Source organism: Phasianus colchicus, chromosome 2 (assembly GCF_987193195.1).
Source record: "Phasianus colchicus chromosome 2, bPhaCol1.hap1.1, whole genome shotgun sequence".
In the NCBI taxonomy this organism is placed as follows: domain Eukaryota; kingdom Metazoa; phylum Chordata; class Aves; order Galliformes; family Phasianidae; genus Phasianus; species Phasianus colchicus.
In genome coordinates this window covers 52,453,704-52,480,514 of record NC_143437.1, presented here as the reverse complement: position 1 = coordinate 52,480,514, position 26,811 = coordinate 52,453,704, and the positions used below count along the sequence as shown (strand labels likewise).

The window sequence follows — 26,811 nt, the reverse complement described above, 5'->3', positions numbered from 1 at the left end:
GTTCTTCAAATTTCTGATAAGAGCACAGCAACAGGATAACTTTTAAAGACCTACATAACACAAATGTTTCTTGTTTACATTTTGAAAAGCTTAATTTAGCATTATGACACTACATCCCATGTTAAATTAATTCTGCATATTTGTCATCAGCAAATTTCAAGCTACAGTTGTTCACCCTGTGTCTGTGTTGAAGCTATAGGCCTTCACAGAATCACAGAATGGCCAGGGTTGGAAGGGACCTCAAGGATCATGAAGCTCCAACCCTCCTGCCACCTGCAGGGCAACCAACCTCCCCATTTAATGCTAGACCAGGCTGCCCAGGGCCCCATCCAATCTGGCCTTGAACACTTCCAGGGACGGGGCATCCACAACCTCTCTGGGCATCTCAGGATATATTTAGACAGAGGGAAATGTACATGTGAAAAGGTATATACATGTACTAGAAGTTACATAAAAACAATCCCACCATGTGTGGTTCAGTGTTAATAACATTGTGATGTCCTATCTGCAACAAAAAGTAGGCTATTTAAAGAAAATGGATAGGCACATAAATGGAGGTTTATTTAGGTATTACAGAGGAAGAATCCTTCAATGCCTGTTCCATATGATTTGCATCTCTTGTTTTTTAAAATGGTCTTTCCACAGTAGTGTGCATGGCACAATATAACAGAATATGATTCACAAGCAGCTTTACTCAGAAAGAGCCAGATGCTGATGTCCTTAACCGTGCTAGGTAAACTCATGAATGTCTTCATTGTCTTCAGCAGGTTCACAGCTGTCAGAATCTGGCTCAGAATCTCTAACATGGGTCAGTATTACTATTAAATTGGTGCAATGCTGGCTACAAAACTGATCTGTTTTTAAATTGCTCCAGCAAGATATTTGCTTAGATAGCAGAAATGGCAGTACACTATATTGTATTCAAAATTTCTATGAATATATATGGATTCTATTTACAATAAATGCAACACTGCCAAAAGTACCAAGTTTTTTTTAAGGATTCAGTTTTACAATATGCAATGCTGAATTTCTCCTTCACAATATCCTTATCTGTCTCTGTTCTAGTTTAAAAGCACTAGCTTGCAGTGTCAGAGGATTTCAAGGACTGTGTCTTTCTAATGCACGGCGTGTTAATACACTACCCACTATTGAGCGCAGGGAGACTGCCAGTCATAGTGTCCACTTCTGCCTCTGCCAGATGTTTTCAAGTATTTTTCTTCTATTTCAGACTGTCTGAAAACTAGTAAATAAACATGTTGCCCCACTACTTTTATCAGGGAAGAAGAAACGTGTTTTTCTCTCTGACTAATAGTGGGAAAAGAAATGAGTGTTCTTCTTTCTCGCTGCGTTTGCACATCTTGAGCTCAAACCACCATCACTGAAGCACAGCCTCCTGTTCACACACTCGGCCACAAGCAGCAGGATCTAGGGGTAATGCTGTAACAAAAAGAGAGACCTTGAACTTGCTTCACCTTTTGCATAGTCATTTATATTTGGGCAAAGTGGATAACAGCTCCTTTAGCACTAGCGTAGTGGCATTTTATGCTCGCCAGGCATTCTCTTTACCCAGGTATAAATAGCAAAAGGTTTCAGACAGTAGGGAATCAGGACCAATATCCTCAAAGGATTCTTAGCCAAAATAGAGCGGCTAGTCCTGCACATCACAGCTTGTGCAATCACTCTCTGCTGCAAGAATCATGCCCTGCAGGGCACCCGGGACTGCTGGTTTGGCAGCATTGCGTGCTCCTGTCTTCAGGGGAAACGTGCCTTCCTATCACCCTGCATCTAGCAGTGGGATCAAACTGCAAGTTCACACTCATAAAGCAGGCAATATAGGCTTCAGTTTCTTAATGTGAGCCTTTCATTAGCTCACACAGCATATTTACTACTGTTTCAGTATTAAGTGCTGGCTTTAATGTCCTTAGCACGCACGGTAGTGATACGTATTATCATAGTTACAATCACATTTTTCTGACTTATGTTAATTGAGAGCATCTATTCTAAAGTTCAAATGAAAAACTAAAGACTATTACTAGGGGAATACTATTATAAGGGGAATTTTCAGCATACAAGAGAGCCACAGCAACAAGGGCCCAATGCATAGAAGTTACCATTAAGTTACACACTAAAGAAACCTGAAGAATTTATGCTCAAAGCACACTTTAGAGGATGGGCACCAAAGTTCTCAGTTTTCCACTTAAATCTTGCCTGGTGAGCTGGGACATGGCTAGTTTTTCATACTGCGGTATTCTAAAACTCCTGCTTATAAATTTAACACACTATTAATGCTTCCCAAGCTTGGAGCAGAGCACAGAAGTGAGAGCATCAGGACAGTTTTTTTCCCTGCTGAACTTTAACTGTAAATTCTACAGGCAAGGACAGTCAATTGCTTTTGCCAGCATGTTCCCTGATAACACTCTTCTCATTCAGCTCTGATCCTAGGCTACATGGGAAGATGTCTCAACTCTCAGAGACTGCAAAGGGGAAATAGAGCGATGCAGATTGACACAACTTTGATGTGGATCCAAAAGAAGAAATATCCCATATAGCACCACTGTGGACTGCAGAATATTTGGGATCAGTTCCAGGTTTGAGAAGAGGTTTAAGCCCATGTCAATTTAACCCCCTCCATTCCCTCCTTCAGTTCATACAGAATGAAATATAGGTCCAATCTCATTTACAGTTCTGAAAAAATTGAGAGTTTTATGTCAAAATACACTATACATTTTCTTTAAAAACCTTCTCCTGAGATAATCATATAGCCTGAGAACTTCTGATGTCTTCTGTACACATCTAGCTCTCAGGATTACAGATAAATAGTAAAAAACGTAGAACAGAGAGGGCCAATGAGAAGGATGAAATATTTTCCTAACTTTTCACTATTTTAAGTCAGCCATGTTAAAGTCAAAAGGCTAACGTAACTCTCTGAACACCAGGGATGTCCCAGTACACAGAAGATTAAAGAGGAGATTCTCAGTATTGTGACAAAGTAACTCTGTCTTTTACAGTACAGTCCCTGAGACAAAACTTATGTGAAACCTGTCCAACTTGTGACTACCAACTCAAACATGGAGCCGCAATGAGCAGCAGAACACAGGCCTTTTCCTGACAACATACACTGGCTCCTGTAGTCTGTAATGTCATAGATAACTGCTACCGAGAATCCACTAACTGTAAGCAAACTTGAGTATCATGATACTACACTGCCATCATTTTCACATGCATGAACCCATGTGTTCAAGACCCAGAGGAAAAAAGAAACCTTGAGCTTGAACAGCATCATCAGTGGTGCACTTGAAATGGTAAGATGATCAAAACAAATCACCAGATTATAATTCAAGACCATTTAAAAATTAAAACAATAATTTAAAAAAAGAAACCACAACAATACCTCTTTCAGGTATCAAAACCTCATCCACCATTTTTTCTTTTATTTTAGACAAGTACATTTTTCTGCCTATTTCTTTCAGAAGCGTGCTTCTTGGACTCTTGAAGCAAAAACTGCACAAAGAAAGGAAAGTGGCAAACCAAATATACGGTCAAAGCAAAGACAGCACTTCTGAATTAATAAAAACATAACCTCTCCAGAAAGAGAGATGCCTCTGCTTTCAGCAAGAGGTAAGAAAAGGACATGTAATCAGTTACTATTTAAGTGTGAGTGACTTCTGGTTGAAGCCCTCTGAGAACAAAAAAATATTCACTGAGGCCTGCTCCCCAAGTTCATTTGAACCCATCCTTTCCTTGTTTTCCTACCTGTCCGCTGCGGTCAAAGGTGCAAGTGAATAATGGTTCCAGTCAAGGCAATTTGGTTCACCACTCCAGCAAATATGGCTGTCCACACTCTCCTCCACCTATTTAGAAAACAAATATGAAGGATTTTTAAGGACTTTTGTCAAGTCATCTCGCTGCCATTGGCTACATTAATACAAACAGGAACTTCAGAGATTCAGACACAGTCCTTCTCGCTCCCTAGGTATTTCTCCCTCAGAGCAATGTGACACCAGAAATCAGTATCAGTTGGGGGATTCCACCTTGCAGTTATCTACAATGCATGTCAACTAAAAATACTCTGAAATGAAAACGAGACTTACAAGACCTAGACCAAAAGGTATATAGAATGATTTACTTTCAGACATACAAATACACCAACCAGAATAAGCATAGAAAGTATGGTAGTGCCTTGGTAGTCTATTTACCTTTGAGAGTTACAGTAACGTATGTGTTTTTAATAAGATATATTTTTAATTAAACACAAATATTTTCCTGTCTTTAAATCAGAGCAGTGCAAGTATCTCCCATGCCACTTCTTTGCTGCCTAGCACTGTGCTCTGAAAGTGGGATCACCTCATGAATTCTGAGACAACACACCATCAGGGATCTTCTAGGAACCACATATCAAACAGCTGTGAAGCACAGATAAATACAGTCCACATTTTGCTCGGGGTCCTTTCTTCTAAGCCTCCCTATGTCCTCGAAGACCTGTACATGAAATGCTACTGCAAGCTATGTGCCAGGGATGAGCAATGAGATGGGCACTCCAGGGTGGATATGCTCCTGGAAAGAGAAGTATCCTCAGGTTGATCCCGGAGAGTGACACGATGGCACATGGTCCCAGGGAAAGATCTTGTGTGTTTTTTCTCTTGCCCTTTGCCCTGCTATGCCCCATGGTGCATGGCCATGACACTGCTGGCAGACTACCCTCAGGGGCAGCCAGGTCACCACAGCAGGAGAGCTGCTTGTTCCTCGAGGGCTTACAAACATCATGGACAGAGGCCTCTGGCAGGAAAATGCCCAACTCAGCAAGCTAGACCCGTAGATTGATGGCCATGGCCTAATCGTATCCCTACAAAAGCAAGCAGCAAACCTCTCTAGGTTTCCATGAGCACAAGGCCTGCCCACTCTGCCCGTACACTGGCACAGACTGACCAACGTGCTATGGGCAAAGCTTCATAACTCCGTGCTTCCATCATCAGCAGAGTGCAGATGTGAGCTGAGGGAAACAGTGCCAAAATGTGAATGTTGAGGAAGGTCTGGAATGAGTTAGTAAAAAAAGGCATATGCTTATATTTTCTGCTGTAATGTTTGCTATCAGCAACAAAAACAAATATCAAATGATAATGTGTTACTAACTGCCAATGTCAACAGTGGTCTATATAGGCATCTGAGTATATAAAATAACATATGCTCTGGCTCCAGACCTAACACTTTATCACATCAATATACAGCTTTCTAGGAAATTAATCTGGATGCAGAGCCAGGAAACACTTTTCAATCTCTGGGCAGACAGGGCCCAATATGCTTTTAATCTATGGGTGAACGCAGGTTAAGGCTGGACTCAAGGGCAAAACCCTGTTTATAGCAGAGCCAGTATTTCACTCTATTTTTACAACTAGACTGAGAAAAGTTCCTGTCAAAAAAACAAAGCAAAGCTATAAAGAAGCCATGAGTTGTTATTAGCCCATTCTTCAGTAAAACCTAGGGGTGCTCCAAATTGCAGCTTGCTTCTCCTGGTAGTAAACAGATATCCTCCATCCCCAAGCATGCAGTCCCACACCTTACACTTTCAGAGAGAGGCCTAACTGGCTTTAATGACAAAGGTTACACTTGCACAAAGTTGTTTTTAATGAACATACATTAAAAATCTGTTTATGCAGTCCCCAACCCAAAGACAAGGGGGTCATTTATGGTAAATCTAAGCAGGACAAAGGGGTGTTCCATTAAAAGACAACAAAATCGCAAGGGAAATATGTCATCTACAAAATTAGCTTTTAACCGATGGGAGCCAGCATATTTCCCCATGTGGTAGACTTTGCTGTCTTCAGCAGTGTTCCTCAAAAGATAAATCAGGATCTGATCCAAGTGTGAAAGACTCCCACTGACTGCAGTGAAGGCTGGATCAGTTTCTGAGTATTTAAAAAGCTTACTTTTTACTTATAATTAGGTTAAATATTATTCAAAGCAAGATCTGTTTAAGGACAGCATGATTTTGTCTAATCAGTGCTATTGCAAATCCTTACTAACTTAACAACCCTAGAGCAATGCTTGAGCTTGCAAACAATATATAGTCTGAGGGAACAGCTAATCTACAATGCCTTTAACAACCCCAGACAATGCAAGTGTCATCAAACTGAATGTTACTGCCCAATTAAAGCTTCCAGAGGCTTTGTTGTGATACTAAACCCAGAATTTTTTATTTGTTTTTATCATCAAGTTAGTAAATACTTGTGCAATACTGGGTTATTTGGAAGCGAACAACTACCCACCAAAGAAAGGCAGCAATGCAACAACCATTGCACATCATTTGCTAGCATGTGGACATATCTGGTCAAGACTGTTTTAATCTACTGCTGTTGTTTGCCAGCCATGGAGACTAAGTTAAACAAGTGCATCAGAAGGGGAATGAGAGTATGAGAAACGCGGCATGACTAGGAAGACTTTTTCCAATTTGAGCTTTGTTGCTTATACTCTCATGGATGAGTCTTTTACATAGAACCTGAAAATGCAGAAGTGGAGGTACCCTGATGATGAGTCTTACCATTTCCTTTTGAAAAGAGTACTAGACTCTCCCTTGGCAGTTTCAGAAGTTATCTTATGATTGTATAGCTACATGTTTAGCAGTGAAATTCAAATGCAGCAGTAAGCATTGTTATCATCTGACTATAAAGGTAAATTCATTTCACTCATCAACAAGAACTCTGTTTTATATTACTTTTTATGTATCTGTTACACTGTTTCTATTAGATTAGTTGAAAGGGTACCAGAGAAAGATTCCTGTGTACTTTGCAAGATTAAAAAAAAAAAAAGTACCAGAAATCTCATGTGTATTTTAATGAGAAACTAAAGTTTAAGGAAAACTGGCAAACTGGCAAATATTTATTTTGCTGCTAATTAATCTAAGGCTTTGAAATAGCACAAAAAATGGGTAAAATTTTCTCAAGAGTACAAAGGGCAAATAAAGCTTTGCCTGTGTTACTCCTTAACTTGCTTACAGCAAATATCATTCCAGCAGACTGTATCTTATCATGGGAAGGGAATTCACCTAACAACTCAGTTTGACTGAGTCTATAAGAAAGCCAGACACCATTTAAATTGCAGCCAGGTTCCTAGATGATATAAGGTCATTCATATTAATGAAGATCCACACAAGTTGGGTAGAAAAATGTGTACACTTTTGTAGCTTGCCATTCCAGAGCTCTGTCTCATGTCTTGTAACTCACACCACTAAGGCAATAGAGAAATCTCACAGTTTTTTACATGGGTTAAATCCCCCTTTAGATATGTGAAACAGTCTTTGTGGACTTTCTATTGCTCTCTTTGCCCTCTTTCTCCTTTTCAAACACAAAGTCCAGAGATTACAGTCCTTAATGAGAGGAATAAGAAGTCTAAAATGTGCATGATTCTTCACTGTGAGGCATTAAGCTCCAGACAGACATCAATCTCCATCTCAGTACTTACTCTCTGAACAGGCAATATTTTAAAGTTACCATTCCCTAAACAAAGCACAATTTATTAAACAGACAATTTGAAAGATACAGCAGCTAAGACTGGAAGTAAAAACGTCTCCCTACTTGAGGAAGGTAAAAGCCATGTGACGCTTTAAATTAGCTTCATAGGATCAATGGCAGAACACAAACACCTAAGAATCCTGATCAAATACAACCATACTATATGCAATCAAATTCAGAAAAAGTGAAAGAAAATTGTTCCCATTACTATACTGGTGTTCTCACTTCACATATTCACACAAATCATCTGTGAGTACTCTACTTTTTCCCTCTTAATTCCAGGTCATTCTGGCAGCTCTGGCAACTACAAGCAGTTTGCTGAAATTTATGGATCAAATCTTGAACTACCTCCAAATTTAAAGTGATAATTTTTTTAAAATCATTTTTTTTTCTGGGCTGTAAATGTTTTCATCTTCATTATTGAACAGAAAGTTTATTTGTTTTCACTTTTTTTCTTTTTCTTTTTTTTCAACAGGGTAATGACAGTCTATTAAAATTTTGTTTTTTCATGGCTTTTCTTCATTTTTGGTTTTTTGGTTTCTGCAAGTTAGAACCACGCTGCAGATCCAGACGCAAAGAGCACCAAGAAATCTCTGCAACATTTTTCATTTGCTGAAATTTATATACCTGGGAATTTATACATGCGTATGTGTGCATGCATATGTATACAAATTATGTAAATAAAAATAGTCATGCATGCTAACACGTGTATTTGCTGTTTCTATTGTCTCTCAGCCTCTTCTGAAAATTAGCAATCAGAACAAAATTTACCTAAAAGTTACATTATCCCAAATGACTTTTGGAACATCACCTATGAACTTTGCTTATTTACACATATGCAATTCACTCTATTAAAATCAAGCACCTGATTTCTTTGGCAGTGTTAAAAGTAGTATTTGGAACTTCTCTAAATTACTTCCTTCATTCCCAGAACCCACGATGTACAGGATCATATTTTGCTGCTAGCACTGGAACTATGATTTGGGGTTACTTTTTTTTTTCCCAATCCAGTCAGGAGCTAAATTAGCAAGAGCACATCCCCCTAAGTATAGGTCCATAACCTCACTACACATAGCAGTTTAGACGCTGCCAGCTGAGATCAGTGCCCTCAACTAACCAGGCTTGATGCATTTAGACAATGGTCAGGCTGACAACTGACACTGTGTCCACATACACATGTTGCTCAACTCATTTGTCTGCTCTGCTGTTGCCAAAAGGACAGGGCTGCTTGGCCAGGCAGCTGGTACAAAGATGTGAGTACTTCTAGGGGTCCTCTGAGAGTGGGCAGAGAAGGCAAAAACATCAGGTCTCCATTGAGCCCAAGAAAGGGTTTCTGACAAAGCCTGTGCTCTAAGCAATCCAAATAGGCTTCAGCAATATCACCACAGGTATTTTCATCCAAAAGTACCTTGATGAAAAAGTGCCAGGGAAGAAAGCTCACTTGTACCTCAGAAGCTGGCAACTAAGCAGACATGCAGGACACCAGGGAAGTGTGATGCCTGGGAACAAGAGGAGTTTGTCAGCAGAGAAACAACATGAATTCTAAAGACTTGGGGTCTGCTCTCAGAGTTTTAGTTGCTGTTATTCAGAAAATCTAAGCATTACTCTCTACAAAAACAAATTGATGACCTCAGCAAGGCTGGTGGTAAATCAGAGCACAGACTTTATACCAGGCATACTGGTACATACAGATCAGTCTCTGATACTGCATTCCTACATGCAAAGACAGCTCATACAACAAAGGACGCACTACTCTCTTTTCATATCTGCACCCATGGTGAAGCACCATCACTGGCAGCTATACATTTATCCTAGGAATCAGAACTGGCCATCTATCCACCTCTGAGCAGAATCTTTGCTAGCAGTACTTCTAGATGCCGTATGACTCCTTTACAAGGAGGTGGGTTCTCTCTATCCCTTGTTCCTTCTACATCTAGAAAAGGAGTGTTTAAAATGTCCTCATTCCCAGTGCCTCTACACTGTTCCTCCAGGTCTAAAGGAGGAAGAAGGCTCCTCGGTCCTCTGCTGTGAGGCAAGATCCCTCTGCACTGATGTCACTGCACTCTCAGTGTGTGCCCGGTAAGACAGTAATTTGTCATGAGCGTGGGCCCTATCCATACATGGCAGGCTGGAGGAGGAATGACCTCAAACTCCGTTTCTGATCCAGAGGGCGTTGTCAGAGCACAGTGTTTGAGTTTGATGCATGAAGCGCAGAGATATTTTCAGCTCCTGAATCACACTTCTGGCTCCACAGCTAACTTGAACTTTTCCTTAATTTTGTTTGCAATTTTTCACCTTCTGCTATCACCATGGGCCTCTCAGAAAAAGAAAACAAGCTGGTTACAGAAAAAAAGAAGAAAAAAAAAAAGAAAAAAAACACCTTATTATGAAGATTTTTAAAAATCACTTTTATTTTAATCACTTCTATTTTATTCTCCTGTATGTGTGGAGCAGTGGAACGAAACAAATGACTAATAGTGGTGCATCACAAACATCTCTTGTTTTTTGTTCATTTTTTTTTTTTTTAAATATGCTATTAAATGCTGCCAGTGAATGTTTTCTAATGATTTTGGTGTCCAGTACAAGAACAAAGTGGTCTGAAAAGTGAGGCAGTGCAATAGCAGTTAGCCTGGTTGCAGCTATAGGAAAGCTTTGAGGGATCAAATTTGTATATTCCTGTAGCTAAAGCAAAAATATTTTGCTGTACTTTTGCCATGAAACAATATTGACTTGACCAGAATTCAAGAGCATAATTTGAAACTGGCTGTAATGAAAAACCAGAGCCTCACTTTACAATACCAAAAGAATAAGTTTTAATTGGCATATCCTGCCAATTACAACAGCATCACCTCTCCATTGCCATGGCCTGATTCCTGAATTCAATAGGAAAGCTCCAGGAAAATGAGCAGACAAATTATGCAACCTCAGTCACAGCCGAGCAAGTCATTTAGGCATACGCTTGATTCCATCTCTAAGCGGTAAAGCCAGCTCAGCAAAGCAAGGCATGTGCTCAAATCAAAGTGAATAGGTGGCATGCATCCTTCCAAATGTTTTGCTTTGTTTTTTTCCCCACAGAGTCAGGATGTAGCATTAAACTTCCCCTGATTTCCTTGGAGCTCAACATGCTGGAACAAGGTTGAATTCGCTCACACAAGTACCAGTCTTTTTAACTCATCCATAAACTGATTAAGCAAAACAAATACATAAATATAAAGACCAACCATGTGGGACACATCCTTGAGCAGAGATAAACGTGCATGCTACCCACTGATTACAGGGAAGCACAGAGGCAGAGGAGGTGATGCAGAAAAGATGAGGTAACAAGCTACTATAAGGAAATCCCATGCATCCACAACTGCTGTTTTCACATAGAAGTGGCAGTTTACTTATCAGCCAGAACAGGGAAAAGTTGCAGGCACTTACTTCCTCTACTTCCGTTTGTCTCACATCACAACGAGGAAAAAGTAAGAAAAATGACCACACAATATGATAAGGGATGTGGTCTCTCCCAGATGCAATAAAGTAATTGGGCAGTCTCTGGAGTCTTTTCCTTTAAATTTTCTTTAATCTCAGCAAGAAACATTAATCTAACAGAGACAGTTTCCAGGCAAGCATGGATTCCCAAGAGCATTCCTTGACTGCAGATAATTGGGGGGAAAAAAAAGCCTGTTGCAGGCAGGGGGGCTGTATCAGTTCATAAGGAAGGTGTATTTCGTCACAGGCTGTACTGCTCACCTGCCGCTGCCCTCCTGCCCAGATGGAAGGGCCTCAGGTACCTTCCTGTTTCATCCACTCTCAGAGGTCAGTGCCACAGGGTTGCCTGAAATCATGCTTAGCTGCCCAAGGCTTTTTTTTCCTATATACCTGGGCGGGAGTCTGGAGGAACCCAGACCCCAGACTCTACTGGAAGGGTCTGAAGGGGGTCGGAGACCTGATCCATTCTCTGTTTGAGGTTACAATCTATCCCTGCCCCAAGGGTACTGTGAGCCGCATACAGAACAACAGTTTGCAGGAATTAAACCACCACAGCAAAAGACACATTATGCAAACATCTCTCTTTTGAGATGACACAACATAGAGCATAAAGCATAAACAAAACCCAAACAAACAAAGCAGAAAAGCATTGTGGAATAATTTTTTTAAAAAAAATCATTTCATGAAGAGCTTCTCTGCTCCTCTTACACCTATTAGGACAGCGATAATGCTGAAATGGTCAGCCAGCCCTGAAAACTGGATAAACTGAGACATAGAGAAAACAACTGAAAGCAAGAAGAGAGACTGAAAAAATAAGTGAGACAACAGATGTGAAGCAGAAATGCAATGTCTAAACTGCAGATGTAATTCTGCCATGTTTAAGATCAGTTCATCCTGCTTTCCTATTTCGGGGAGGGCAGGAGTTTTCTCGTTAACAAAACTGCCGTGGATTCTCCCTGGATAGTTGGTGAGACAGAAAAATTATTTCCTTCCACACCTAGGAGCAAAACTATGCACCTAAGAAATGGAAAGCCTCTGACACCCCCTGGTTCCTCATTACACAGTTGTTCTAGTACAGCTGGGGAGCACAGAGGGTCACCTCATTAAAATCTATGTCCACAACTGCCAGAGCTGTGTTTTAGTTGCTGCTGGCCAGGGGTCAATGAAAGGTATTGTTCGGAGCTCTCCCTTGGCAGTACAACTCTTCCAGTCACTCTCCTTTACTAGCTTGACTGTTAGAATTACACAGGAAAAAGGTCGTTATTATTCTACCAATGTTTTATAGACTAATTTGGCAGTTTTTCTAGCATGGTTTTAGTAGTTTTGATAGCATGCTAGTATGGGAAAGAAGGATTTCCATGTTGGCTCAAGAAACAGCTCTGGCAAGACTACCTATTTTTAACATGGTTTATTCCTATTTCAGACACAGCACTTTCTCTCCCATCTGTTGACACAATTGTTTTCTTTCTTAAAAGACACAGTTGTCTGTCTCTTGGAAAGAAAAAACAATGATCTCCAATAGCTGCAGAAAGAAGCAGGAGACTAAAACCCCATCAAACAGTGCGCTGGTCAGAAGGTAATGCTGGCTGCTTCACGAGTGAAAAATAGAGCCTCTTAAAGATTCAGATGCTTCTTAAAAATTACATCAGGTTTTGGCTTCTCTGGTATTGTGTGACTGTGGACTTTTAAAATTCACATCTGATATGCTCACCAGCTAACTAAGATGGTTTATTGATCTGGGGAGCCTAACTGCAAGCCTGCCATCAGTGACACGCCAGTCTACTCAGCAGGAGCACAGCCACAAGATCACAGAGCCAGAGGCAAACCTTTTCATTCCTTTCTTTACTAACAAAAGGAAAATGTAATGACAGCACTGGGGGAGAGAAGGGAACGCCAAAAATTATTAATATGATAAAAATTCAACTCATATAGCAGGACAAAGCATTAAGCAATCATTTTGACACTGAGGTTGTCAGGCTGCTTTCTCAGATTTTTGATGATAGAGGATTTTTTCCTCATTGGATTGCTGAAGCTCCTAGTTATGATCTCCCAGGCAATCTGAAAACCTCATCTTCTCTCAAAGGCATTGCAGGCAGCCTGAGAGTTTGTAGCAAATAAAGCTGAAGCATGGCTGAGGTGGGACCTCTACAGATCACTACAGCAACCTCAGCTCTTGTAGGACAGCCTATTTGCTGGCATAGCTGCAATATGAAAACCTGATATATTAAAGGTCAAGACTCCAATACAGAGCAGACTCATATGTATTGTGTTTTAATTTCTTTTTACGCAGAGAGGTGTCTAGGGACCTGGAGAGGTGACAGAAAGATAAATCATGCACGACAAACTGGAACAGAAGACAACGCTGTATCCAGAATAGGATCTCTCTGCTGTTGCAGCTGTCCTAGCAAACTGTACTGACAGTGTGTCCCCAGCACAGGCTTCATTTGTACTAGCAAAACCGTATTATTTACTAGCATAGCTTTTTCCTACGTTCCTCTTCCCTTACCCAGCAGGTAAAAAGTATATCCATAAAAGTAGAGGTTTGCCATAAATGCATCTACAGTGAGAGCTTCTGTGTCAGTCAGGGATCATGTCAAGGGTCAAGCCTCTTTACACCTTTGGTCAAGACAGTTCTGTCAGCACAAGTCTGCATAACAGGCACGTTCCTTATCTGCCTGGAGTGAAAAGTCCTACACCTGCTGCAGTGTTCTGGGGAGGAAGGGAGAGCCAGGCTGAGCATGCTTTTCCCAGCCTGACAGGAAAAATTGCACAAACCAGTGCCTGGGATCATACTTAAAGAAAGAACCACATTCACCATGATAATGAAAAATACAGCTGACCTAAGATGTATTTTCAAGGAACTATCACGTGGATCTGCTTTCAGGAGCTGTCTGAAAAGATATTTTCCAGGAGTGCTATGTGCTATGTTCTACTGTTCACAATCACCCAAGTGATTTAAGATTTTGATGCTGTCATCTATAATCTTTGTAAGAGAATGGGCAGTGACTTTAACGTGCCCTTGAGGAAACAAAGATTCATGAGGGATCTGGCAGGGCATTCGTATATCACTTGCAGCCTGGTAAAAGGGCCCACTTGCCTTTAGTCTGACGATGTCTAGAGCTGTGTTCCCTGCCCACCCCAAATTATCTAATTTCTTTACAAGGAATGCAGTACATATTACTGGAAGGCTGGACCTACTCCAGGCTACTATGGTTTCCATGGACAGGAAGCTTTAAGGTTTAGGATTAAAACGGCAGGAGGCCAAAAACGGAGGACCTAGAAATAACCATGCTTTTGCTTATGGATTTCAACCAATTCTGCAGAGCATCATGTAGGAAAACACAAAATATAGAAGCTTGTAGCTATCTGATTTACTGCAGCATGTCTCATTTAAAGGAAAACTACTGGACCTATGCTTTTGTTTTGTTGTTGTTGTTGTTTGTTTTTTGTTTTTTTTTAAGGAAAACTGGGACCTATGACAGTAGACCTCTTCTTCCTCTAGCTGTAGAAGCTGAAGGTGGTCCTGTCCCCATTTGCTCCTGGCTGACTGAAGGCTCGTGCTTACTATTTCATTCAGTGTGAGCACTCCACTGACCTCCAACAGCCACTGAAGCCAACCTAGATGGCTATGCCTGCAGTAAGAAACAGATCACTTCCAAAACTCTTCCAACAAGTAGAATGGCTAGCTAGTTAGCAATGATCATCCGTGAGCAGAGTGTCATTTTCAACCTTTACAGCACCATGTGAAGGCAATACCTGTCCATTATCTGAGATCTGCAGAATAGACGAAGAGGTAAAGAAAAGGCATGATGGAAAACTTGGAATTGTGTATCATTACTGTGCAAACTGAAGAAGTAAACTTGACAGGAACCCTCCCAAACTTCAGAGTGCTGAATAATAATTATGTGGTACTTGACAGTAGACTCATTACTTTAAGGAAGATATACAAAGTCTATCCTGAATTTTCAAGACTCAATAGAGTTGTTGTGGTCAAGCTACCACTCTTTTATATTCTTTTGTAATGGCCAAGACAACAAAACTACTTTTTGCATCCCCCAAAATGTCACTAAAAACAATATATTTTAAATTAGAAAATTATTTACATTTGAAATACAAATGGCAATGCACATGAACAGAGCCTCCTCTGAGTTTATTCGTGTCTGCGTTCAAGAGTCAAGTGGCCAAATCACATTGACACCCATTGAAAATCTGGCTTTAAGCTGTCTTTGCTCTCTCTGATGTGTTCAGCAGAAGTTTAGCTGCAGTCAAAAGACTGAAGAATGCAAGGTGGCAATTTCACCAGGACTTGTCCCCTTAAAACCTCCAAGTTTCATTCTACACTAGGGCTTCTGCCCAAAAATTAATAGAAAACAGGAAAATGGTAAGAGGCCACACTGACTGTGGAAAGTCCAACTGAAGAAAAACTGCCCTAGGAGAGGATCCAAGAAAGAGCATGGGACCAAAAATATTTTCAGACAGCACTGTCAACATGTTAAACAGCAGAAGTGTTCCTGCCAGGAAAACATAATGCCACCACTAAGAAACATAAGAAATCAAGTTAAAGGCCTCTCATAAGGAAAAAAAAAAAAAAGGCAGAACAAACAATAGCAATCATTCAGAAACTCAGACAAATTAAAGACTAAGAACGAAGATGAGTTAAAGAAAAAAAGGACAGAGAAGACCCCTAATGAATTCTACATCTCCAAAGAGTTATTCAAATTCCCACTTCATTGTTTCCGGAGATGAATACCACAGATTCTGATCCAGGAAATGTGAAAACAGATATATTAAAATTCAGTCAATCCTTCCCAAACTGTTATGTGGCATTCCAGAAACTTTGTGACCACCAAAAACTGCTTGAATTATTAAAAATAAAAATAAAGAATTAAAGAAAACAAGCTATTATTCTTTCAAGACTGCTTAACAGGAGATGAGCAGAACTGACATACCTCAGGGAAAGGCCAGTGGCCAGCCAGCACAGCACACTTCACCTGCCCAGCTGCATGCCCTCAGGATAGGGTGAAGCACTCCTCACTGCTTCTCTAAATATCACTTACTAACTCTCCAGTTCCCCATTACTTCCAAATTGGCTTTAAAAGGGATAAGTAAACAGAATCATTCTCGTTGGAGCTTCTTCTCTTTTCATTCTGACAAATCAAAGAACTGCATCAGTTGAACTACAGAGCTGTGTTTCTGCACCTACATGCCAATGTTTTTTCTGTCACTTCATTACGACTAGTCCTGGCATGGACCAGTGAAGTCCCCAGTGGGTTTGCAGATCATTACAGCAACATGATTAGAAAGCTTGATCCAAATATCATAAAAGTCAATGAAGCTTGGATTGAGCCCAACAAGAAACATTTTTTCCTGCTGTGGGTGGTTAGATACACATTACACTTTTTCTAGTGATAAAAGTGAGTGTTCCTCTAAGTGCCAATTTTAATAACAGTACAGCCTGCTTTTGAACAATAAACTGTCATGACCCCCCTCCCCCCCCCCAAAATACATAACCTGAAATAGAAAAATCATGTTTTCTGTGCCGAGGATCAATCAAAAATCCCACTGACTACAGTAACAGTTGATTAAGACTACCACACTGTCCCATAAAGGAGTGCACATACAACACACATACAACATGCACATACATTAACTTACTGATCTGTATGTCACATAAACTCTCCCCTGGAAATTATGATTATGATGAATATTTTTAGGAGAAGAGATGTAGCTTGTACGGTCATGGGCACACAGAGTGTGTCCCACTTTCTGTATAATATTACTCTAAAATGTTATACATTTCCCACCTTTGAAATATAAAGAAATTTGTGGAAAAAAAAAGTTTTATGCTAAGTAATAAAATGTTTTTAAAATAGTCTAAACATTCATAAAATATTTTAATACAGATACAAGAGATGATGGTTGGACTGGGTGATCCTGTGGGTCTTTTCCAACCTTGGTGATTCTGGGATTCTATGCAATTATTCATAAGCATTACCACACTACTGAATTTATCTAATAATTATTTGGCATGTTACATCTGTTACAATGTGTAAAGTAATATTGATAATATTTCTAGTCTATATGCTGTTCTTAGCACAGAGGGCTTTTTTGTCAGTAATAATTAATATAGTAACTGGAAGAAAAATCTAATCTGACCAAAATCCAAGAGATGTACCTGAAGAGAACAAAAATAACGTAAAACATTTGGGCTGGAAGCAAACTCTAAATGGGTTATCCTCTATCATCTTTAATAGATGTGTATTTAGTCTAGCCAAACAGATTCCACACCCTCCCAAAGCAGTTTGCTCCACTGACCTAAATGTTACTTCATAACCCCTTTCCAATATTGAACAGTCACACAAAATGCTCTCTGCTGCTGTTTAATCACAGTATTGTTCTGTTTTTACTTTCAGTAACATGTGAGGACATGTTGCTCCATTCTTCCCAATTCGTTTGGATACATATGTGCAGCTATAGCTCTGAATTACAGTTTTTCCAGTCTCAACATACCTAGGTTTCATGTCTCAAACACTCTTTTATCTTGTGTTTGCACGTTTCCATTTCACTGAAGAGCCACGTGAATTCAGGTTACTTTTGATTCTCGATTATATGAGCTGAAGAGGATTTGATTTGAAATGTTTGCACCAAGTCTTAGTTTATGAAGCTTGAAGTTACGTGTCTCCCTACTATACTGTGGCATTTGCTCTTCCAAATTTAATATTATCCTCCCAAGGAACACCTTGAGAAAATCACCCATACAAAACCAATAGTAAACAAACCAAAATACTAAAAACAAACGACAGTAATGAGATACCTGGAGCTTAACACTGCTGTTCTTCAGGATGTGCTATATAATTCCAGGGAGCTCTCACCCAAACTTGAGCAGTTTTACCTCCTTACATAAAAGTACATCTCCTGTTAGAGATCTGGCACTGCTAGGAGTGAAGGCATGCTAGCACCAAGATGATCTGAGCATTTTTCACAGAATATATGAAGGCTGCTGAGTACACACCAAACTGCTTTCAAGCTGTTTCTGATATGCCTAGTTAGGGTGCAGTCATGGCAAAGGCACAACTTTAATGGAATATGGATTAATTGCTATAAGACCTCCATGCTCCCAATGTGGATGAGGGACAGGAACACAGAAAAAGCTGGTGACCTGCTCAACACTTACAGAATCTTTGGCTGAGATGCCTGGAATCACACAGTATATGTGCAAGGCTTTTGCCAAAATCACAGACGTGATAACTCTGCCAGTGCCTAACACCGACCATGGTCAGGCTACTGGGCTTGGAGCAATTTCTGAGCAATCCAAACATAAAGGTTTAGGTGTTCAGATTCTCCATCCAAAGCAAAAGACCTGACACACTTTGAATATCTGAGGACTAACGAGTATTTCCAAGGGTACAGATTAAAAATACTCAATTCATTTAGTGCATCACAATACATATGCATTTAAGCAGAACTTGGGACTTCAAATCAATTACTTGCCTGTAACATAAAAAAAAAAACATTTTACCAATGAAAATATATGCCTAAGGAAAGTTGTAAAAAAGATTCTCATACTCAAAGACTTTTTTCTCTATTTTGACAACAAAATTGCAGAGGGCATCCCAAAGACTCACCCCACAATTGCTTCAAATAGCTACAATGCAGTACTCATCCAACCTGTTTTTAGAATCAATAAGAGAAAGGTTTGGATTTTCTTGGTTTTTGCCATTTCAACAAACAGAGGACATTGCTGCCAGAACTGTCTTTGCCTGCTGCCAGTGCACAAAGCTGAAAACATGATTAACAAGAGCAAAGCATGAGCAACTCAGGTATTGAAGAAATAGCTGTAAGGTCTGATACAAACAGACAAGCATTAAGTCTCCAATATGCAGCTCAGAAGACTGGCTTATTGACCATAAAATGAATTATATAAACCTATTTCTATTATGTCACCTGAGACGTTGGTTAGGCCACAATTACTGTTATGCACATATGCGTATATATATCTTTTTTTCCAGACAACTGACAAGTTACATTTCTTATATAATGCTGCTGCATTGCTAACCTGAAGCATAATGACTGCTCATTATAAGGTAATTAGGAGTGCTGAGATCAAGAGCTGTCAATAATTTGATTTGCTCCATATAAGGTAAAAAGTTATCTTTGCTATAAAGGCAATCCCAATTGCATCCTTTGAAAAAGCAACAAAACCTATTGCTTTTATTGGATTAAGTCATATCCTCAGATCTCCCTCCAGCCAGGCACTAGAGCCCATGTCACTGCAGGTCTATGGGATCAGGGCGCAGCATTGCAAAACTGTTCTGCTGCCTGCACTCCTGCTTGGCATACAGCCCTCTTTCACAGCCTTCAGTGAAATAGCTTGGTACAGAAAACTGCAGTGCTCAAGGCCGCATAGATTTAATGTTTTCTGTATCGAAGAAGAACTTATACATAGCAAATTTAGTTCATCTTTCAGTCTTGATTTTCTTTTTCTTGCTATTTTTGCTGTCAATTTAGTGTAGCTTATTAAAGAAAATGAAAAGAAATGGCCTTTAGCAGGGATTTACATTCCAGTCAAACAATCTCAAATTCTTCCAAAAAGAAGAGCTACTGAACTGGGTTTCTAGCTTCCAAATAACTCAAGCACGAATTCTAGACATTGACAATACACTGTACTTACGCATTGCCAATGAATTGCCATTTAATACATTCCAACTTAAAGTGATACCTGTGCAATTAGGCTCCAAGTATGTGACACTACATTGACAGTGACAGTTGAAGCAGGTAAGTCTCTAACACCTTCCTGTCCACTTATATGGAAGATAGTCCTGTTTGCCAGGTCCACTAATGGAAAGCACAACTATTCCCCGTGCCCTGACATACAGGCTTGTGCTGGCCACCAGCTTGAGGTGAGAGAAAGGCTGCAATGAAAAAGCAAAGTCTTCATAATCACAGTGCCCTCCCTCCGCACTCCCGGCTGAGCATCTCTGTTGGGATCAGCACCCACTCTCACCAACCTGCAGCCTATTTCTGGGGGCTGCCTGAGGAGATGGAGTGTGCTCTGCTCCCATCCCGATATGCTGCAAAATAATGAGCAGGACAGTCCATTCCTGCACAATCTGCCCCAAATCAAGCTCTAGATGTATCTTCCAGTTCTGTTAGCGTATTTATAGAATCCCATGCAGGGACATTATTCTTTTAAAAATATTACAATAAAATGCTGCAAGTGATTGTTTTTAAAAAAATAAAATCCATCATAATGTCATTAAAAATTAACAAAAAGAAAGCATTAGTGTTGTCTTACTGACTGGAGGGTAGGTCTCACTGTTAAATTGGGAAGGGCAGCAATGGAAGGCATTTTTAGATTGGTGTTTCCATTCTTTTGCATGGTTCAAAAGTCCTGCATAATTAATACTGCAGTACTTAATAAATGCTTATGAACCTACTACCTCCCTGTTCTTTCTGTTTAATTAGGTGATTGACTTCAGGCATACTATAAATTATAATGACAATTTAATTACTTTTTTAATGTGCACACTTACAAGATTTATAAACAGGAACAGAGCAGTACAGTGTGCTAAATACAAGAAATACCGTGAGCTGGAGTGCAGCACAAAGTGCTCCAGCCTGAAGCCTTTCTAGAGCCCAAGCATCTGCAAGGCTGGGAGCTAATTTGCTAATTGTGTGTCTGGCTCAATTTTCCCTTTCTCTCCTGAACACCCTGGTACGCTCCTCTCAGCTTTTTCTTTTGGAACCTGGGGAAGTCTCTTGGTTTCACAGCAGGAACGTAAACCAATTCCAAAGAGAAGTCAGCCAAGAGCTTGGGTGTACCTTAAGCAAGTTGTCTGCAAAAATGAAAGACCCCTTCCCTTGTTATAAATAAATCATAAAACTCCGTTCTCATTTTATCACAATGCAGTCGCTGTCAAAACTTGTAGAGGGCTGAAACCTTCCACAATATTTCAGCTAGCACAGGCAAATTGACAAAGACTGCAGATTTCACAATGCCACAAGCAGACCCTTCCTGGTGAGGAGACAGCAATGTGTGTGTGAAAACATTTTGTACTGCCAGGTGGGGTTTAGGCTCGTCTCCCATGTAACAGTGATAGGATTAGAGGGAACGGCTACAAGTTGGGCCAGGGGAGGTTCATGTTGGATATTGGGAAAAATTTTTTCTCAGAAAGAGCAGTGAGTCATTGGCAAAGGCTGCCCAGGGAGCTGGTAGAGTTACCATCTCCGAAAGTTTTCAAAAAACATGGAGATGTGGCAGTGAAGGACCTGGTTAGTGGGCACGGTGGTGATGGTTGGTTGTTGGACTTCATGATCTTAGAGGTCTTTTCTAACCTTAGTTCTATGATTCTCAGCATGCTTACTGACAATGCTGGCACCTCTGTAACCAGAACTGCTTGAAGGGAGAGAAAAACAAGGAGATGGAGCCATTCACAGTGTGCGAATTCAGTGTTTTAAGCCTCACTTTAAAAAGTGCTGAACAGCGAAGAGGGAAGTGTAAGCGTAAGTACATAACCAAGGTGCAGTGTTACAATATTGACTCCGGTTTTTCTTTTTATTGTGGAAAAAACCATCCCTGAGGCCTGTCCCAGGCAGCTAGCCTGCACCCCTATGGCTGACTCCCCCAGCCAGCGGAGGTATACATGGAGCAGCACCTCAGAGCTGCAGCAGGGGATTGCAAGGGGCTGCTTTGTCTGCACTTTCCGCTTTCAGAGCAAACAATGGATCACCTCTGGAGCCAGCACTGCATCCAGCCTGCACACAGCTGGTGACTGATGGAGGGTCAGGAGGGCAGCAGACTTTGGGTGCACAGCCCTGGATTGCTTTATCAAGGATGGCAAGAGGCCATGTGCTACAATAACACAGCAAATACTTCCTTTTACTGCAGCACAAATTCCTTCCTCCCTGCAAGCTGAATTCAAAGCTTTTGATTCTCTTCTGGGAGCATGTGCAAGTCCTACACTGTCAAAACTGTGCACGTGAAGAGCTGCATTTTTATTCCTGAGACCATTTGGTTTCAAACATTCTCCCTTAAATGGAGTCAACCACATCTGGGCTGAAATCACCTGCAGCTGTAAATGTGTAACCCCAGGGGTTCACAGATCCAATAGGCAGTGAAAGAAGACAGCTCTCCCTCCTCAAAAATTGAAACTATACAATAAGAAAACCTGTAATACTGCATAACTGACCACAGCATTTCTCAGTGAAAGTGTTTCCAGAAAGAAAAGCATAGTTTTGTTAGAACTTAAAAGTTCTACCACAATATAAACGTTGTTCCTGGTTTAAATGAAGCATTATGAGAGTAAGTCTTCTGAAATACTGCGATACTAACATTTAACAGCAATTGTACCACCAGATTAATTGCAATTTAATGAGTTACAAGAACTGGAATATTGGTACAGCAGCACGATATCTTTCTGCAAAGTAAACTGAGGCAAGATTTAGAGTGTTCTGAAACAAGCTGTCTTACTATCTAAGGCCTTCCAGGGTTTTGTACCAGCTTAGAGCACAGGCGAAATATTTCAGAATGTGCTGCAGTTATAATTTTCTTCCAGCCAGATTTTGCTTTCTGTTTCACTTTAGCTGGTTCTCCCTCTGTTTATCCACCCAGATGTTTTAAAACCTCATTTAACTGCTCTAAGGGTGACAGTGTACCTTAATGCCCCAACAAGGACAGAAAGATGTAACATCAGACATTGTTTCTAGAGGGTTAGGATTAGGCACTTGAGTCCAAAGCTATCTCCAAACCAGAGGTCACGATTTCAGTTATCTTCCCTGCTGACCAGAGCTGCAACATTAGGAAAATAGCTAGCTGCTCCCCCACAGGCTGCAGAAGCGAAACCAATGACAACCAATAACAAAATAATTGATTGATGACTATAACATCTAGCATTAGATCATGACTTGCCAGCCTTGGAGACTGTGGGGAGCCAGCTCAAGTCTAGGGAGCGAAACCAGCAACTCGTGTTTTTCTGCAGTGCAAGGCAGGTAGCGACACTGTGACACTGCCTACGCTTCAGTGGTACAGGCAATGTGATCCTTCCACACATCACTGCTGGGGCTCCAGAGCAGAAGGAGCAGGTAGTTTCCCTCCCGTAGGTCTCAAGGTATGTTACAGTACAGCAATGGATTTGCATAATTTCAGTCAAATGATGTATTAAAAATTTCATCATCAATTTTGAACGTGAATGCTCTGGAACTGAGCAAAACAAACAGTGCTTATGTTTGCAAAATGGGAGGTCTGAGGGTAGAAGCATCTCAATTTTCTTACAGCCCTATTAAGCAGATAACAAGTAGGCCAAACATCTCCATTTCAATAAAGTGCACAGATTTAAAGATTTAAAATATAATATTATATAATATTAATTAACAATGATAATGCGCACTGAAGTTTCTGAAGTAGGGAAAGCTTTTGCATAGCTCACGTTACTCAGAAGCCAAATCTGCACACAGGCAACTTGTCCTCCGAGTATTTTCATTCCTTTTTCAGAGAAGACTGGGAAGCTAATATTAGCATCAAACTGTGTCATATTTTTAATACTTTTTCCATATGAACTGAGAGATACCTGAGGAGCCACCATGATGTCAAAGAAAAACACGTCCAACATAGATTTTCTGCTACTCCCACCTTCAGGCTGTGCTCCAACACTCTGCTCCCCTCTGCTCAGAGATGGGAGTCATATGGACCTAGAGCTAGCTAACTGTATGTACTTGTAAATAGACACCAAGCAGATAAATGCTAGCACGCATAAATTTGTTTTGTATCAATATATATTCTGGTACTTAGTGTCAGAGTGATTTATTCAAAAAGGTTTTCAAAGGCAAAGACTGGCTTAAAGAGAAAAAAAAAATAAATAAATCTTTAAGGAGATAAATTCCAGTCCTGACTTAACTCCTTGCCACCACAGACTTAGGATCCCAACTGAGTGCAACAGAAGGCAGGAGCCTCCTGACTAGGTTTCTCTCACAAAGCTGAAAGGAAAACTGCTGTGAATAACTGAGGAGCTCAAGAGAGTTTCTCCAGTCTGCTGCCTGAACAAAACCCTTGCGAGTGGAGCCACTTGAGACGGGCTGGGCAACAGCATGCAGAAACACAGAGGTTCTGCATCTGAGACGCTATGGCACGGGGCAAGTGGAGCAGATGGTTTTGCATGCAGCACAACATAAAGGCTACCGAAAGTACAGAAACACATCGCTTTTGCTGCTTGTGGATGCACCTACAAACACTCAGTTTCACTTCACACAGTTATTCAAATTGTCCACTCTTCGTGGGTCTGCAAATCTAAGTTGCAAGTCATACAGAAGGCATTTATTAAGAGCCTGCTGTTGCATCTGACCATGACAAAAGGATAAAATAATTAAAAAAAAAATACAACAACAAAAAAGAACAAAATACACTAAGCATTTCTGGACCCCAGGTTGTCTGACTTGGATCCAGTGGAGACGTTTGATTTCCACTGCTGCCTCCCAGAAATGTGACCTAAATGTGCTGCACACCAGGGAAGGGGACAGGGTTGCACAAATATCAGTGACAGTCACTTATGCCATTAATCAGAAATGGAAAATTGAAAGAACTGCTTTGATTGATAACAGAAGGCAAGAGCTCATCACTTCCTCCAACAGGAGGGCACACGAAGACCTTATTCCTCTGTACTGATCAGTCGGAACATGTTTTGAGACAGAAAATTCCCAGACTCTGTTCACAGCTCTTAAATAGCTCCGTGTCTGGACCTGGGCAAAAGGTTTCAATCTTCTGTGCTTTCACAAAATAGTAATAAGAATGCATACCCACCTCACAGAATAGAGGCTTCATCAATGTTTCTAGCTCACTCTCAGCTTCTTAAGTAAATAGTCCTGCAAAAGTACAGAGTATCATTATTTAGAATCATAGAATCACTCAGGTTGGAAAAGACCTTAAAGATCATCGAGTCCAACCACAACCTAACCATACGACCCTAACTCTAACAACCTTCCGCTAAATCATGTTAGATTTTATTTCCTTCAAAAATTTAAATTCTTTCTATTTCTCTCTTTTTTTTTCTTTTTTTTCTTTTTTTTTTTTTTTAAACCAGATAGAAACAATTGTGGATGCAAAATCAGCATGCCTGCCTGGAGGCCAGTCCCAGGCTCCTGCCTCATGCATACATGAACATATATATCACAGCATATTGCGCAGTACATACCGCTGGTCTATGAATAGGTCGCTAGGACACAAGCCAAGCAACGCACATCTAAATCTGAATGCTGAACAAACAAAAACGTGGGTATTTTTAAGTTCAAAACTCCTTCCTAAGAACCTCACGTGCTCCCAGCCCCACGGTCCTGGTGCAACATGTGAGAGGCAGCTTTCTGAGGTGCAGTAGTGTCTTCTGAATCACTGCCATTACCCGAGAAAACCCCAGGAAGTGGTTTGAATGAGAAGCTGGACCCGACTTGCGTAGGTATCAGCTGATGTCAGAGTACACACAGCACAAAGCCATAACAATAAGGACATTGTGAAACTAGGAATAACCTTCTCTTATCTCCTGGAGTTTGGGAAATCATTTCTAACCCGGTGACTACAGGGCTTAGGAACAAGTCAAATGGTTAATTATTCACCATATACTTTGTAATCAATCTGCATTTCAGGCCAGATCCTTGTATGCCCGTAATAACATGAAGATCTCCATGGACGGAAACAACAGCATGAGCTTTTGGACCTCCTTCTGCAAAGCAATTCGTTTTTCCATAAACAGTTACTATTAAGCAAGGACAAAGCAACAAACCAGACAGCCATCTGTGTAAACCAATTTAAAAGCAGGGTGATCTCATAAAATTTTTTGACCTAACACTCTTCGTTTAACTTCTGTCACCCCGTTCTACCCCAGCAAATTCTGTTTTTTAGCCAGCCCTTGGGCTTAGGCTGCGTTTCCACTTTAGGGAAAGCCACTCCTTGAAGGCAGGGTGACTTCAAACCTGTGAAAAGAGCATGTCAGTGAAAATACCTTGGCATATATGGAAGTAGGACAACCTAACCAGCAGCCCACACTCCAGAGGGTGTTACCACCATGGTCTGCACGACATTTGCCAGCTAAGCTTCGTAGAAGTATGAGGTCAGGTGAGAGCAAAGATTCTGGCCGCTGGCTATTATGCAATTCCTGCTGAAGTGTGCTCCTTCTTATGAGCCAAAGAGAAGCCAGCAACAGCACTCAGCACAACCATTTTAGAAGAGATGATGATCCTGGCAGCCTTAGAGCAATGTTCACAAAAACCCACACGAACCACAGCCATCCCCACACACTGAGCTGGCCACGGCGTCTATGGAGTGCTTTAGCTCTTTAGGCTTGACTCTAATAAAACATCAGGCAAAACCTACCAAATGAAACAAGTAAAATAGCTAGGGGATGGCTGCAAGCAATTAACATTCACGACCACATGAGTGGATATACGCAAACTCATTTACAAAGGCATAAAGAATACAAACATTTCAGTATAAAAGAAGGTAACTGGAAAAAAATAGGGATATTCTCTTACCATTTCCAAATACCCGAACAACACAACGGTCTATTAACTTGATTTAAGTGATAGAAGGAAGCATTCACTTCTCCGGCATACAAGGATGACTTTTCTAATCCATGCAGTGCAGACATGGTTAAGAATTACTTCCCACAGCACCAGGGCTTGTTATATTCACTCTTTCTCCTCAGTGTGCAGTTTCAAACACTTATTACTTCACTGTTCCCCTTCCGCAATCGGTGATATTTGTGTGCCTGATAGCTGTGTTTGCTTTAAAGTAATAGCTGTGAGGCGAGGTAAGCTGCCCTTCTGACCCACTGTGTAATTGTACAAGTGT

The 26,811-nt window shown here is 40.6% G+C and overlaps 1 protein-coding gene across 5 annotated transcripts in view; it reads right to left on the bottom strand.

Moving 5' to 3' along the window:
- The window catches only part of HIVEP2 (HIVEP zinc finger 2), a 127,387-nt gene that overhangs the window by 48,827 nt on the left and 51,749 nt on the right, over nucleotides 1-26,811 (bottom strand). For 3 of the 5 annotated variants that reach the window (XM_090135688.1, XM_031611274.2, XM_090135690.1), the window contains 2 exons: nucleotides 24,772-24,833; nucleotides 3,754-3,851 (listed from right to left, as the gene is read on the bottom strand). The gene's annotated coding sequence lies outside the window, so the exon portion shown is untranslated. The remainder of the gene's footprint in view (nucleotides 1-3,753; nucleotides 3,852-24,771; nucleotides 24,834-26,811) is intronic. The other 2 variants (XM_031611284.2, XM_090135691.1) reach the window with 1 other exon arrangement.